The 17,001-nt window shown below is 39.0% G+C and overlaps 1 long non-coding RNA gene across 3 annotated transcripts in view; it reads left to right on the forward strand.

The window, feature by feature from the left end:
- Window positions 1-24: 24 nt before the first annotated feature.
- The window catches only part of LOC110091494 (uncharacterized), a 42,303-nt gene continuing 25,326 nt past the window's right edge, over window positions 25-17,001 (forward strand). For 2 of the 3 annotated variants that reach the window (XR_002302496.3, XR_013536653.1), the window contains exon 1: window positions 43-182. This is a non-coding gene — a long non-coding RNA (uncharacterized LOC110091494). Of the gene's footprint in view, window positions 183-17,001 lie in introns of all 3 variants that reach the window. The other variant, XR_002302492.3, reaches the window with a different exon arrangement.

Below are 17,001 nucleotides of genomic sequence, written 5' to 3' on the forward strand. Positions count from 1 at the left end.
ACGCTCCCCTCTCTTTCTCTTGCTGACCTTCTGGCGGGTTTTGCGCCTTGCGTGCAGCCGGGATTCCTCCCGTGTCACTCGCCACTCCGGGGTCAGGGCGAGCGGCTGCTAGTCTGTGGCGCTACGAACATTTCGTTTCTCTGTGGCGGCTTCCCTCAGGAAACCGGAGAGACCTTGGCCAGGTACGCGCAAGCTGCTGCTAGGGTTGCTGCGGTCGCCTAAATCTCTCCTCTGTCGGGTTATTTATCCCGAATAGAGGGAATGAAGGAAGTACTGTACTTTATAGCGATTCAGACCTGCGAGGCAAAAACCCTTCCTAGCCCTAGTTGGATAGTATGAAGTTTGAACCTTCAACACGCAGTGCACTTCTCGTATCACTGAGGTCTGGTCTTCTAAATAATGAAATGTAGAGGCCCCGTCAGCTCCAGATGATAAAAGACCTTTGGCCACAGTCCGTTTAATAGGATGCTGTCCTCATTGTGAACTCCAACAGGCCCAGTTCTCCTTGCTGTGGGGCGGTTGCAGGGTCCAGTTTTCCCCCATGGAGACAGAGGACGAAGGAGCGTGCACAGGAAAGGGTGTTTGCTGTGACTGGAGCCGTGGCCTTTGCCTCTTTCTTGCTCACAGTCTCTGGGCAGCATCTCCGTGGGGCAGAGAGATGGTTGCACTTCTTAAAGCTCCAGTGCCCCGTCTTGTTGACTTTAAACTATATCTCCTCACATCTGGGTCCCATAGTTCCCCCTGGTATATCCAGTCAGAAAGTAAGCAAACACATGAGCAGTTGCTGTTCCTGGAAAGAGCAGTCTCTGAATACTTCCAAACTGGCCCCGTAGCCAAAGAAAGCAGGAACAAGTGACTGGAGGCCGGTCTCACCTGTCCTTGAAGCCTAGCCAGACAGAGGTAGTGTTGGTGCTACTATGACTATCATGAGGGTTTCAGCAATTGGAACTGGAGCCCCAGCTCTCCTAAGGGCCCTGCAGAGACAGTGATGGCTTCCTTACTGATCAGGTTCATGGTGCCAGTGGATCCTCTGGATTACTGGTAACCCATCATTAATAGAAAGCCAAGTACCTACAGTGACCAGGAGTGCCTTTGTTCATTTTTGGTGCTCAACCTGCCCCCATTCCTAGGGAAGACAAATTTGACCATGCTTTTATTACTTGTTAAGTAGCTTGCTGTAATGCACTCCACATTAAAAGTGGCCCTTGATAAATATGTAAAAGCTACAAGTGCAAAAAAAGGAAAGTAGTCTGGCATGCCCACAGAGACCATATATCGCTGATCTTGAATCAATTGAGTTCAAGGTGTTGTTTTTGACTTGCAAACCTCGAAAAACCCTCAATAGCTTTGTGTCAGAATATCTCCTCTCATATGAGCATGCTTATAAATTGAAATTTTAGTGCATACACTGTTGAATGTCCTACCGCATCAAGAGGCTAGGCTGGTGAACACCTTACTTGAGTGTTACTGTAGCAGCACCGAAGTTGTGGATGTCACTTCCTTGGAAAGTCAGGCTGGCGCCAACTGAGCTACTGTCAGGCAGCCAGAGCTATTATTATTCAGTATGGCCTTTGGTCCATAAAACTTTTTAAAATAGGCTTCAGATCTCTTTTAAATAATGTTTTAACTGTTATACTGTACATGTATTTTTGAGCTGTGGCAGTAAAAAAAAACAATATTGTAAATACTTTAAATCATAAATTCATGAGTTGGATTCTTCCTTTTCACAATCCAGCTTGAATATCATTCCATATAAGGTAAAAGCCTTTGCTGCAATACCTTGAACCTCACTTTGCTTGCATGAGAAATTAAAAACTTGCAGGAGAAATTAAAGAAAGAGGCACGTGAGATCATATTGCAGATATCCACTGGCTACAGGAGTGCACCAAAGAATTTCAGAAGAAGATCAGTCAGTGCTTTATAGACTACAGCAAATCCTTTAACTGTGAGGATCATGAGAATCTATGGGTTATTATGAAAGAAGGTTGTGTCTCAGCACCTGATTGTTCTGATGCATAATTGGTGTTTTGGACAAGAAGCTTGAGAGAATATTGAGAGACAGAATGATTTCCTATATGCAAAATTGTTAGACGGGTGCATTTTATCCCCTTATCTGTTCAGTCTGTACATAGAACATGTTGAAAGCTAGACTAGATTCAGATGAAGGAGGAGTGAAAATTGGTGGACAATGCATCAACATTTAATATATGCAGATGACACCATCTTACTGACAAAAAGCAGCAATGATTTGAAATTACTTTTTGTGAAAGTGAAAAAAGAAACTGTCAAAGACGGTTTGCAGTTGAATGTGAAGAAGACAACAATTCTTACTATACAACTTTAATGTTGACAATGAAGAAAATTAAATTGTTAAAAGATTTTGTGTACCTTGGTTCAGTCATCAATCCAAAGGGAGACTGCAGTCAAGAAATCAGAAGATTGAGATTCAGAATGGCAGCAATGAAAGAATTGGAAAAGTTCATCAAGTGTAAAGATGTGTCACTTGAGATCAAGATCATTCACATTCTTGTGTTTCTAATCACTGTGTATGTGTGTGAAAGCTGGACAGTAAAGAAAGCTGACAGGAAAAAAATTGTTTGAAATATGGTGTTGGAGGAGAACCTTGCAGATACTCTGGCCTGCCAGAAAGATGAACAAGTGGGTCCTAGAGCAAATCAAGTCTGAAATATCTCTGGAGAAAAAAATGATGAAATGGAGGCTGTCCTACTTTGGCCACATGCTAAGGCAGGATTCTCTGGAAAAGACAATAACTGAGAAAGGTTGAAGGCAGCAGGAAAAGAGGAAGGCCAAATATGAGATGGATTGGCTTCCTAAAGGAAACACATGCTTGAGTTTGTGATAGCTGAGTGGTGCAGTTGAGGACATTTTGGAGATCACTCATTCATAGGGTCGCCCTAAGTCAGAGGCAACTCAACTGCATGTCACAACAACACCCTGAGTTGGCCTTGGCTGAAAATACAGGTAGAAACTGCGTTTTACTGGCTGTGCCTTAGCATTGTTCTTAGCATATGAATTGTAGCGCTGAATATTTATGAGTTGGAAAAAGAAGCAGTTCATGCAGTCTGCAGCACCACAAATACCCTGATATTATTCAATAAGCAGTGTGATGAAGTTCATAAGAGGAGACATGCTGCCTCAGATCAAAGGCCTGTATACTCCAGCACTCTGTTCGCATAGAGATCAGCTGGATGCCCATAGGAACCCCACCAGTAAGATGTGAGTGGAACTGTACCTTCCTGCTCAGTTTCCTTTGGAAGTGCTATTCAGAGGCCGAATGTCTCTGATATTGGGGATATAGCTAGCTGTCAGGACTAGTAACCATTGGTAGCCTTATCCTCTACATGTGTGTTGTTATAGCTCATGCATTATTCATTACAAGGCATCTATGTTACTAGCTGTTTTTAAAAAATATGACTGTTTCCTTAACTCTTAAGACGGCTTTTCCCAGCACTATTGGGGAAAAACTGTCTTAGAATTAGTGAAAGAGCCATTTAAAAAAGAAACAATTGGGAACATAGCTACTTTGTAATGAATAATGCATAATACTTGGAGAAGTTGAAGGCAGCAGGAAAAGAGGGGAAAAAACTATAGATGGGTTGATTCAATAAAGGAAGCCATGGCCTTGATTTTGTAAGACATGAGCAGGGCTGTTAATGAGAGGACATGTTGGTCTTTTCTACAGTTTAAAAGAGAACTGTGGCAAAAAATGTATTTTAATTTTTTTTTAAATCAGCGATTTTTAGGGTCCTAGGGGTTGCTAGGGTCCCAGCCGTCCTGGTAGGGTGCATTTGGAAATCTGAGGGCCACATGTTGTCTACCCATGCTGTAAGGAATAAAACATTAAAGATAGTATTTTGTCACCATTTGTCTTGGGTACATTCACAGATATGCTACTGGTAGTTGTTTTTTATGTGGCTGACAGAAACATAGCTTCATCAAATTAATAGACTGTTATGCACTGATAGTGTCTAAAAAACTGAACTGTCCTGGAGTGTTCAGATGAAGTAGACATCTTATGCTGATTTGATACGTTAAGTAGCAAAATATTTTTTATTCCAAATATTGTACAATGTCTAAAGCTGAGCTGGTCATGGGGTGGAGTCCTCTGGCTTGTTGTGCTGGGGGATTTCAACATCCATACAAAGACAGTTTTGTCATGAGTGGTTCAGGACTTCTTCTCCTCCATGACTACTATGTTTCTGTCCCAAATGGTATCTGCCTCCACCTTGGACCTTGTCTTCTGTACTAGGAGAGATGTTGGTGATGTGGGTGTAGAGGAACACTCTGTACTTCTTTTATCATGGACAGCTCATTATCTGGTGGGATTTAGACTCACTAGAACTCAGAGCTTCTCCAGGAATGGGAGACCAATTAAGACAGTCCTCTCAGGATGCTAATGGCTCCAAATAGTTTCCTGATGACTCTTGAGGAGTTCCCTGTCCTCTTGGGAGGTGATTCTCTTGAAGCCTTTGTTGATCTCTGGAATCTAGAAGTGGTGAGTGCTACTGACACAGTCACTCCTAGTGTCCCCTCCCACAAAGTAGAGTCAAACTAGCACTCTGGTTTACCAAGGAACTAGTAGTGATGCTAGGACTGGAACAATAGAATGAAGATGGTGGAAAATTCATAGTGAATCCAAATGAACATAAGCTAGGGCCCATTAGAACGCCTATTATTTGGCGATGGTGAATAAGTCATACTTCTTTGCCACCATTTTTAGTGCGGTGTTTGTTTGATTCCTTTAAAATATTTGTATAGTTACTGTTTTTAGCTTTTAAATATTGTCTTTTAGTTATGTAAACTGCCTTGGTTCTTTTTAGTGAGAAAGGTGGGGTAAAATATGTTAAATAAATAAAGTATAAGTTATTGCAAAACCAGTATGGGTATGACTTTTGTGTTATTGAATATACTAGCAAAAGTATTAGTGACTTAATTATTGCTTAACTATCACAATCCTGAAATATTCAGAAATAAAAATGTCTTAGGTGAAGCTTATTTCCAGGTAGGTATGAATTTACCTGGGTTTAAATCTCACTGAATTCTGTTTGAAGAAGTCATATGTTAAAGTTAGTACAGTACTGTAAGAGTTTAGCTTCCCTGTATTACAGCTATAACTCTTCTGCTTCAGATTGCTTTCTGAAATCTTACTAAGCTTTAATTGAACTGCAGCCTTTTCCCCCAGAGATCTTCCTGCCTTCTCCATCTAAGAATAAAGGAGAATGAAGCAACCCATTCTGATGCTGATTTGAACAGAGCATGTCTAATGGCTGCCCCTCCTCACTCAGCTAGTTAACTCCATTACTACTTTTCTTTGCTTTTTGGTTTTTTTACCAGTAGCTTTTTTGAGAGTTAACTTTATCTCTGCTTTAATGCATATTGTTAATTACAAAAGCAGAATTGCTAGGTTTTGTGTCTTTAAAAATAGATAAGACATTTTTCTTATCAAGAAAGCTAGACCAGAGATTTTCTGCTTATGAAATACCATTAACTTAAACTTGAAATACTTTTGTGAGTTGTTGTAGCAAAACAGAATAGAAAATATTTCTTTCTGTGGCCCCCTTCAAATCTGCCAGAGCTCCCATTTGAATGGCTGGTTTAAGGCACCACAGTTTAAGAAGGATATTGGCAATCTGAAATGTAGTTGGAAAAAGAAGACTGGTGTGATAAATGATCTGGAAAGCAAGTCCTATGGCAAATAGGGGAGATGAGCATTTTTATCCTGGAGAATAAAAGACTGAAAGGTGAAAGGAACCCCATTTTCAGATATGAGCAGTTGTCACATGAAGATGGAGCAAGCTTCTTTTCTGTAGCTCCAGAGGGTAGCATTCAAACTAATGGATTCAAATTACAACAAATAAGATTTTGATTAAACATTAGGGGGGGGAAAATTGCTCATAGTAAGAATTGTTTCTCAATGTAATGAACTTCTCAGAAGATGGTGCACTCACATCCCCCTGGAGGTTTTTAAATGGTTTGTTTTTAAGCAGAATTTTAATGGCCTCAGAATACTTTTGCTGTGTATTTCCTGTTCTGTTGAGGAGGGGGTAAACTTGATCACTTTTGTCATTCACCTGTCAGACGAATCCTCCAGGGAGGAGGACTCTGACTCCCATGGCCTTTGAAATCTCTTCTAGATCTACAATTGTATGACTTTGTGATTTAGATATGTCACAAAATCTGGTGATTCAGGAAGACAATTTCTTGTGCAGAACTAAAATGTTATCCCACAGTATAACTCTTGTCATTAACAGCCAAATCAGAAGGATCATGTGGAACCATCTCCAGGTCGTTTAATTATATTGTGTCTCAGTAAAGAGCAAGGGATCAGAATTAATTAAATAATTACCGGTAATTGCTTTCTTGTTCCTCTTGTTGTTGTAGTATAGTCAACAATAATATATTTTATTGCATTTTAATTGTTTTGTCTTTTTATTGTATTTTAAATGTTGTAAGCCGCCCAGAGACCTCTGGGTAGTGGTGGGCGGCATATACATTAAATTGAATAAATAAATAAATAAATAAATAAATAAATTTATTATTTATTTAACTTATATGCCACCCACACTACCCAAAGATCTCTGGATGGCTTGCAACATTTAAAATACAATAAAAAGACAAAACAATTAAAATGCAGTAAAGTATATTATTATTTAGTTGTGTCCGTCTCTTCGTGACTCCATGGACCAGAGCACACCAGGCCCTTCTGTCTTCCGCTGCCTCCTGGAGTTGGGTCAAATTCATGTTGGTAGCTTCGATGATACAGTCCAACCATCTCGTCCTCTGAGGTCCCTTCTCCTCTTGGCTTCACACTTTCCCAACATCAGGGTCTTTTCCAGGGAGTCTTCTCATGAGATGGCCAAATTATTGGAGCCTCAGCTTCAGGATCTGTCCTTCCAGTGAGCACTCAGGGTTGATTTCCTGCAGAATGGATAGGTTTGTTCTCCTTGCAGTCCAGGGAACTCTCAAGAATCTCCTCCAGCAACACAATTCAAAAGCATCAATTCTTTGGTGGTCAGCCTTCTTTATGGCACAGCTTTCACTTCCATACATCACTACAGGAAAAACCATAGCTTTGACTATGCTGACCTTTGTCGGCAAGGTGATGTCTCTGCTTTTTATGATGTTGTCTAGGTTTGTCATCGCTTTCCTCCCAAGAAGCAGGTGTCTTTTAATTCGTGGCTGCTGTCACCATCTGTAGTGATCACGGAGCCCAAGAAGGAAAACTCTGTCACTGCCTCCATATCTTCTCCTTCTATTTGCCAGGAGATGATGGGAACAGTGACCATGATCTTAGTTTTTTTGATGTTGAGCTTCAGACCTTTTTTTGCGCTCTCCTCTTTCACCCTCATTAAGAGGTTCTTTAATTCCTCCTCACTTTCTGCCATCAGAGGGGGATCATCTGCATATCTGAGGTTGTTGATATTTCTTCCGGCAATCTTAATTCCGGTTTGGGAGTCGTCCAGTCTAGCCTTTCACATGATTTATTCTGCATAGAAGTTAAATAAGCATGGGGACAATATACAGCCTTGTCGTACTCCTTTCCCAATTTTGAACCAATCAGTTGTTCCATATCCAGTTCTAACTGTTGCTTCCTGTCCCACGTATAGATTTCTCAGAAGATAGATAAGGTGGTCAGGCACTCCCATTTCTTTAAGAACTTGCCATAGTTTGCTGTGGTCTACACAGTCAAAGGCTTTTGCATAGTAAATGAAGCAGAAGTAGATGTTTTTCTGGAACTCTCTAGCTTTCTCCGTAATCCAGTGCATGTTAGCAAATTGGTCTCAAGTTCCTCTGCCCCTTTGAAATCCAGCTTGTACTTCTGGGAGTTCTTGGTCCACATAGTGTTGAAGTTTTCTTGTCGGATTTTGAGCATAACCTTGCTAGCGTGTGAAATGAGTGCAATTGTACGGCAGTTGGAGCATTCTTTGGCACTGCCCTTCTTTGGGATTGGGATGTAGACTGATCTTTTCTAATCCTCTGACCACTGCTGAGTTTTCCAAACTTGCTGGCATATTGAGTGTAACACCTTAACAGCATCATCTTTTAAGATTTTAAATAGTTCAACTGGAATGCCATCACCTCCACTGATGTTGTTAGCCATGCTTTCTAAGGCCCACTTGACTTCACTCTCCACGATGTCTGGCTCAAGGTCAGCAACCACACTACTTGGGTTGTCTAGGACATCCAGATCTTTCTGGTATAATTCCTCTGTGTGTCCTTGCCACCTCTTCTTGATGTCTTCTGCTTCTGTAAGGTCCCTGCCATTTTTGTCCTTTATCATGTCCATCTTTGCACAAAATATTCCTTTAATATCTCCAATTTTCTCTGTTTTCCCCTTTTTATTATTTTCTTCTATATCTTTGCACTATTCATTTAAGAAGGCCCTCTTGTCTCTCCTTGCTGTTCTTTGGAAGTCCACATTCAATATTCTGTAACTTTCCCTATCTCCCTTGCATTTTGTTTCCCTTCCCTTCTCTGCTATTTGTATGGCCTTGTTGGACAGCCACTTCGCCTTCTTGCATTTCCTTTTCTCTGGGATGGTTTTTATTGCTGTCTACTGTACAATGTTACGAGCCTCCTTTCATATTTCTTCATGCACTCTGTCCACCAAATCGAGTTCCTTAAATCTGTTCTTCACTTCCACTGTGTATTCAAAAGGGATTTGGTTTAGATTATACCTGACTAGCCCAGTGGTTTTCCCTACTTTCTTCAGTTTAAGCTTGAATTTTGCTATAAGAAGCTGATAATCAGAGCCACAATCAGCTCCAGGTGTTGTTTTTGCTGACTGTATAGAGCTTCTCCATCTATGGTTGCAGAGAATATAATCGTTCTGATTTTGGTATTGGCCATTTGGTGATGTCCATGTGTAGAGCCGTCTCTTGTGTTGTTAGAAAAGAGTGTTCGTGATGACCAGCTTGTTCTCTTGACAAAACTCTATTAGCCTTTGCCCTGCTTCATTTTGAACTCCAAGGCCAAACTTACCTGTTGTTCCTTTTATCTCTTGAATCCCTACTTTAGCGTTCTAGCCCGCTACAATGAGAACAACATCTTTCTTTGGTGTCAGTTCTAGAAGGTGTTGTATGTCTTCATAGAATTGGTCAATTTCAGTCTCTTCAGCATCAGTGGTTGGTGCATAAACTTGGATTACTGTGATGTTGAAAGGTCTGCCTTGGATTCGTATTGAAATCATTCTGTCATTTTTGAGATTGTATTCCAGTACAGCTTTTCACACTCTTTTCTTGACTATTTCTTCTATGGGATTCTTGCCCACAATATGGTAATCATTTGAATTGAATTTGCCCATTCCTGTCCATTTTAGTTCACTGACGCCTAGGATGTCAATGTTTATTCCTGCCATCTCCTGCTTGACCACATCCAGTTTACCATTGGTGTTCAACTGGAATGCCATCACCTCCATTGGTGTTAACATTCAGATATAAAAGAAATGTGTAACTACAGAGAAGCATTGTAGAAATTAGTAAGTTGTCTATGATTTTTTAAAAAGTGAACTAGTTTCTTTTAATCCCTCCTTTCACACCAGCTCCAAACATGATCAATAAATAAATTGTATTTTTAATGAATGGTATTTTGAATTGTGGTGCTGGAGGAGACTCTTGAGAGTTTCCTGGACTGCAAGGAGAACAAACCTATCTGTTCTGAAGGACAGATTCTGAAGCTGAGGCTCTAATACTTTGGGCCATCTCATGAGAAGAGAAGATTCCCTGGAAAAGCCCCTGATGTTGGGAAAGAGTGAAGGCAAGAGGAGAAGGGGACAACAGAGGACGAGATGGCTGGACAGTGTCACCGAAGCAACCAACATGAATTTGACCCAACTCTGGGAGGCAGTGGAAGACAGGAGGACCTGGCGTGCTCTGTTCCATGAGTCAGACATGACTTAACGACTGAACAACAACAAAATTTTTTAACAAAAATAATTTCACATTTTGATACCATTTACTTTAAGATATATTTCTATGCCACCTTGCAGATATAAAATGGGGAGAGCACTTTTCTGAAGTAGTTTGAGTAATTCATGGAGGACAGTTCCCAGAAGGTGGTGCTTGATAAGCTATACATCTGCTCAGTGGCTAGATGATTAGGCTATGAGGCACCTCTTTCTAGCTGGAAGTCTGAACTGGGAATTCCCCCCTCCCTATGTTGCTGCAGCTTTTTTGTGGCACTCACAATCTGCACCACAAAATTTCCTAACCCTCCAGAACAGATTTTTTAGGTTGCAGGGGGATATTCAAGTGGGAAAGGGAATTACTGATTCTGGTGGAGGCAGCAGGAGCCCATGATAGAACTTTGTTGCGTCCGGGCTTCAGTATGGTCTTGTTTCTTCTTAGAAGCCGACAGTTGCTCTTCTGGAAATAAGTGGGATATAATTTCTTAAAATAAAGAAGCAAGGCCTGAATTGTTCACTAGAATTTGAAATCTGGTTGCCATACAGTATTCAGATTAAACAAAATGTTTTGTCAAGATTTTGTCTACTTCCATTTGACCAGGAGATGGCACTCCAGGATAACTACTCAGATGTTTTCTTTCCCACAGATTTTTATTGTATATTAAGTCTCTTGAAATGATCACTTTTTTAGTTTATCAGGAATTTAATAAAATTATTAGGGAAGGCAAGCATGCTAGCTTCAGGTAATAACAATGAATACCTGAATTGGGGATGCAGAGGGAATTAGTGAAATTCTGTAACTCTTCCAAATTTTTATTCTGTTTTCTATTATATCTTGCTTTTCAACAACAAGGATCCCGAGAAAGCTCAAAATAATTTAAAATAACATGCATAGTAAAAGCACAACATTAAAAAACAATGTCCAGAATGCTTTTGGTTACTTACACCAGTGTAAATTTAATGGCATAAATTGTAGTGGCAAATTGCTACTAGTTAAGAGGTTGCCCTTCACATCACTCTTTGTATACCAGTCATATTAGTTGGGGAGGGACATGGTGGTGCTGGAGGGATGTGGTGGCGCTGCGGGCTAAACCGCAGAAGCCTTTGTGTGCTGCAGGGTCAGAAGACCAGCAGTCGTAAGATCAAATCCACGTGACGGAGTGAGCTCCCGTCGCTTTGTCCCAGCTCCTCGCCAACCTAGCAGTTTGAAAGCATGCAAATGCGAGTAGATAAATAGGTACCAACCGCCTCGGTGGGAAGGTAAACAGCGTTCCATGTATAGCCGCGCTGGCCACGTGACAACAGAAACTGTCTTCGGACAACGCTGGCTCTATGGCTTGGAAATGGGGATGAGCACCGCCCCCTAGAGTTGGACACGACTGACTAAATGTCAAGGGGAACCTTTACCATATCAGTTGATGTGGGATGAGGGATTCTAGCAGCAATTCAACACTGCATTGTACACGACTACAGTTATGCTGGTGGAACTAACCAATAGGATTCTGGCTGAAGGTATGTGGGTTGCCATTGTGCCTTCTGGGAGAAGTCTGTATGGCCTCAGGAAAGCTGCATGGTTCCAGAACACCAGAAAGAGCAGCTACTGAACTATTAGTGACTGCTTTATACCTAGAAAATAACATGAGGGCAGAAGGTGTGCTGATATCAAAAGTTGACTGCCATTCTGGTTTAGCCATGTGCAATCTTTAGCAAAGTATGTTGGATTTGGAGAAAGCCTGAAGCCCAGCCATGGTGGATCAATTCAGATGCTTCCTGAGGTGAAGCGATAATCTTCTGATGTTACCATGTAGCATAGGTTTATCTCCGGGTGAAATTTCTTATGGGGTACAGAAAGACAAAGAGTTATTGAAATAATAGTATGTTTTATATTTTGCTTAATGTGAAAATGTCCATGGTAGAGAAATAGTTAACTGAGATTCGTCTGGCACCAACGCTGATGACATTTCGGCGCCAGGTCAAAACCTTCCTGTTCCAGAAGGTTTTTTTAATTGAAATAATATCAACTGTGAGTCCTGATGGCAATTTTTAGATTGTATTTTAATTGTGTTTTAATTGTTTTATCTTTTATTGCATTTTAATTGTTTTTCAATTGTGAGCTGCCCAGAGACCTCTGGGTAGAGTGGGCGGCATATAAGTTGAATGAATGAATGAATGAATGAATGAATGAATGAATGAATGAATGAATGAATGAATAAATAAATAAATAAATAAATAAATAAATAGAAAATCCTGGACAGGGTTGACATGATAGCATATAATTATTATATATGTTGTAGCTGAAATTTAATTTTAAATGATTCCTAATATACACATTGAGGTCCATTATTTATTTATTTAAAATATTTTACTGTACTTTTCTCCTTGAAAAGGACCCAAGGCGGCTAAGACAATGAATATACAATGGCGGTTAACATCATTAGAAGACAATATTAAAGCTAAGAACAAGCAGTATAAAGAGGCATTTTACATCATTAAAAGGCAACATTCAAGCTAAGAACAATAAGTATACAAATATTTTTTTTAAAAAAAAAACACACCAAAAGCCACTCTGAGAAATGGAAAACACAAGTAGTACTAAAAATCCACTCAAAGCAGTAATGCACAACCATCTAAATATCACGTACAGGTAGCTAGTTACCGAGGGAAGGTTTCTCTGGAGAGAAAGGTCTTTGCCTGCTATTTACACATTGAAGTGCACTGCCTAGCTGGATCAGATTGTTTGTTTCTAAAAAGTGAATTAGGGTTTTTTAGGTATTTTAATATATTTAACAATGGCTGAAATCCAGTAGTAAGTTGCAGCCAGTGTAGGGCCATAAAATCAATGGAACATATAGAAGAGTTGACTCACCAAATTCCAGCTGATTTCATGAGCATGTTTTAACTGTGACTTACTACTGGGTTTTAGCCGGTATATAATAATTTTGTCTCCCCAGCCCTTCAAGGTAATTTATATAAAGCTAGTATAAAGAAGGCAGGACCTTAAGTTCAGCTGAACAGGGCTGTTAATGATAAGACATTTTGGAGGTCACTCATTTGTAGGGTTGCCATATGTCAGAGGTGACTTGACATCACATAACAGTTTATAAATTAAACAGAAAAATACAGGTAAAAATAATTTAAACTATACCATATATTTGGTATACTGTTGTAGTTGTTTGTTGTAAAATTAAAAGCAATTTTACTATTTTTCCAGCTGTATAATGCTTTCCATTTTCAGTGAAGTGACTTCGGTGCTTATTTAATACTGTGCAGCTACAAATAACTTTACATTAAATAGATGTTCCTGACACTGAAACAAGCCAATACTTGCAGCTGTACCTGAAACATAAATAACCTTAAGGCATCACATGAAGGAGGAATTCCAGTCAGTTGGCATAATATATTAACATTTCTAATATATATTGAAAACATTTGATGAGGCTATCTGTTTTGTTATTTAATATTATATTTTATCACAGTATATCAAGATAAAAAAGCAATTGATTACACAGTAATTTGAGTGTCTTATGTAAGAGAGTGTAGCATTAGCATTATTTTTATAATTACTTTCTTCTAGGGCTTAGCTCGCATAAGACAGTTTACAGTACAGTACCAGTATACAGTTACAATATACGTACATTAACAATATGTTCTTTAGCTTGCAATCCACTTATCTGGGTGTGTATTCTGCCAATAGCAAGAATATTGGGTTGGGCTGTAGTGTAAGCCTAAAGGCTAAACCAGATGAAATTACAGTGATTTGTGATGAGATCTCCACCTTTTTGGAGAAAAAAACAATTAGGGCAGGTGAGTTTATCCAGATTGGGACTGGGACACTGTGTAATGAATTGATTAATTCTGCATCATAACCACCCAGAAGATCCCATTTGTTGTGTTAAGGACATGTGCTAATATAGCCTGTATTTATACATTTCCATTAATCTGACAAACAGCAGCTTTGGAAGAGAGGGATTTTCCTTGGCAATAGGGCAAATGAGGGGAGGGTTAAACGTCTTCATCAGTATCATTGTTATGATCCTGACCAGTTTTTTTTTTAATTCAAAGAAATGACATATCCAGTCCCAGACATCTGTTGCTTGGTCCTCTTTGGTATGGTAAGCCCTGTCTTTTGACAGAACCACTTCAGAGCACAGTAGGATTGAAATGCTACTTCATAAGACATATTTTCTGTATTTAAAAACTAGTGTGTTGGGGAGAGGCTGAAGCAGAATTCCTTTCCTGTAATTTTTTTCTAACTACCTAGCTTAAGGGACATTTTTGCATATAGGAGCATTAAATATAATTGTAGTGTAACAAGGCACAGCCTGACACTTAAGTGAGAACCAGATGTGAAAACTTTCATAGTTCACATCAGTGGATCTGTTCTGTCATTGGTAAACCTTGTGCAAATTACAAATTACAAGGTGTTTGCACAATATTGTGAATTCTTGTGTAGTCCCACACATGAGGAAAAGCTCCCTTACTACCCCCTTTCCTTGCTTGTATTTTGATCCTGTGGTGTATGAATTGTCTGCTGTAAATCTTTAGTACAGCTGGTGAGAAAGGAGGAAATAAAAGGTTCTCCCAACTGCTGGAATAGAGCACTCTGATTCTTTCTCAATTGATTCTCTATAATAATTTGATTCTTTTACCTGTAAGAGCCTTTGGTTCAGAAATGGGAACTACAGCTGATACTAATTCTGCCTTCATTTAAACCAAGGGAGAATTCCTTGCTGGGGTTCATAGTTTGGCCCCAGGTTATAAGTATCATCCTGCCAGAAAGTAAGGAGGATTTTTCAAAGGTTATGGCAGAATGACAGGCAAACACATTTTATAGATTTGGATATCACCATCTTTTCTTGCTTATTTATGTAATTCGATTGGTTACTTACATTTTAAATTGTAGAATAACTCCAATTGTGTTCATAAGTTATAGATTCAGTAGTTAAAAAGCAGTATATGATAAAGCAATGGCAATAAGAAGAATACAAGATAAAGCCAAGGTAAAACTAGTGTAGAGCATTTGGTTAACCTCATTGGAGACACAGTATTGAACCGAATAAGGACTATGCAACTTTCTCAGCTATTTGGCCCACATCTAATATATATATGCAGCCCAAGGACCACATATATACAAGACTGCATGCACAAAACATAGAAGGAATTACCATATTTTTCACTCCATAAGACGCACCTTTCCATAAGACGCACCAATTTTTTAGGAGAAGAAAACAGGAAAATATAATCTGTTTTCTTCGCCCCATAAGACGCACAGACTTTCCACCCCCCTGTTTTGTGGGGAAAAGTGCGTTTTATGGTGTGAAAAATACGGTAATTTTCATCCCTGTACCATTATTTGTACACCAATGACAAGTCCAGTGATCTTAAAGAATATACAGTATGATGTAGGGAACAAATGGTTTATATTAGGTCATTATATAGAACTATAGAAAGAAGCAGCAGAACTATCTCATTATACATCCCAATTGCAGAAAAAGTCTACAGTTTAAAAGACTACCAATTAAAATTACACTGAATCCCATCTGACCTCATTCTTTTCATTCCTCTGACAGTGGAATGTTTCAGAAGCAGTAATGGTTGCAGATGCTGTTAAACAAATTTTATCCTCCCAAAACATTGCATTTTGATACATATTAAATATATTATTATGTATTACTTATTAGTAGGTATTAAACATTTTACAAAAGTTATACTAGATCCATGTATATAAATACATGTCTGTTGCTACCCAGTTGATTATGCACATTTTAAAATAGAGTACAGTAATTAGATCTAAAACAGAAGTACCAGCAGCTGCCTCTCCCTGCTGTAACCTGTAATGTTCATGAACAATAAAAATCTATAATAGTATGTGCAGTGTTTTTTTTGTTGATTTGAGTCTAGATGCTACATTTTCAGATGTATATAATGAACTGGGTAGCCACACTAAAATTTCGAGCATGTTTGTTATTATAATAACTGTGAGGAATCTCAAGCATGCTATATTTACTGTGGACTAACATGTTCTTACTCAGAAATTCAGAGGTGTTGTCTTTCTGCAATTCACAGCAAGAGGTTATTCTGCTTCAGCTGTCTCTTTAAAAAAAATCTCAAAAAACCCCCAGGATACAGAATGAAAAAAAAGGTAACGAAAAAAATAAAACTTGAAAAAAAATCAGATTTCACAGATTATTATATAAACAAGGGCAACCAAAAATATTGATAATCATACATTTTTCAAAGATAAGGACATACTATACAGTATCATAATCACAGTATTCAAAATTGTAAAGGTGATAACTAATTTCATTGGGCATTTTAAATTAATTATATAGCATTTTTAATATGTCATCTACCCTGACTATGGGAAACTGTGAGATAGAAATTGTACACAGCAATGCTACTGTATGTGTCTTGACTTTTTTTTAAAAAAAATCAGCAAATCTCTTCAGGTAGATAGTTCTGCTTTAAATAGCAGTCAGTAGAATGGGTGCCCTCACATAAGGATAAAATGGAACCTGTGAATTCTTGCCCTTGTTCTCTCTTGTTTTCCCATTCTGAAGCACCATAACTGAGGAGCTGCATTGTTTGGAGAGAACACTGCCGCTTGCATACTTTGCTAAAGAGATTTGTACTTGATCTACTTGGTCACCTAGGGAGAAAACAAGTTAGGAGGTGATAAAAATGTCAAGGTCATAATGTTGGTGGAAGCTTTTTGAAGAGCCAGGAATTTTTATTAATTCTTTAAATGCAAATACGTACTGAGGTGCTTGGTTCCATACCTCCTGCAGAGCACTAGATGGAAAATTACAAGTAGTCTTCCAGAACTAAAATACAGCAGAATTTCTCTGAGGAGAAAAGCTTTTGGGGAAGTAAGCTGTATGAGGAAATATTTGGCTTTGTTTTCTTACTTTCACTTTTTACCCTAAAAATGGGGGGAAATGTCCTGCACATGTACTTCAGGCAGACAGAGGTTGCTGTTGCCATATTTTGCTTTGCTCTGAATGTAAGACGTATGCAGACATTCTCATGTGTAAACTCTACATGTACACATGCGTGCACGCGCGCACACACACACA

The sequence above is a fragment of the Pogona vitticeps genome, chromosome 5, assembly GCF_051106095.1.
Source record: "Pogona vitticeps strain Pit_001003342236 chromosome 5, PviZW2.1, whole genome shotgun sequence".
Classification (NCBI taxonomy): domain Eukaryota; kingdom Metazoa; phylum Chordata; class Lepidosauria; order Squamata; family Agamidae; genus Pogona; species Pogona vitticeps.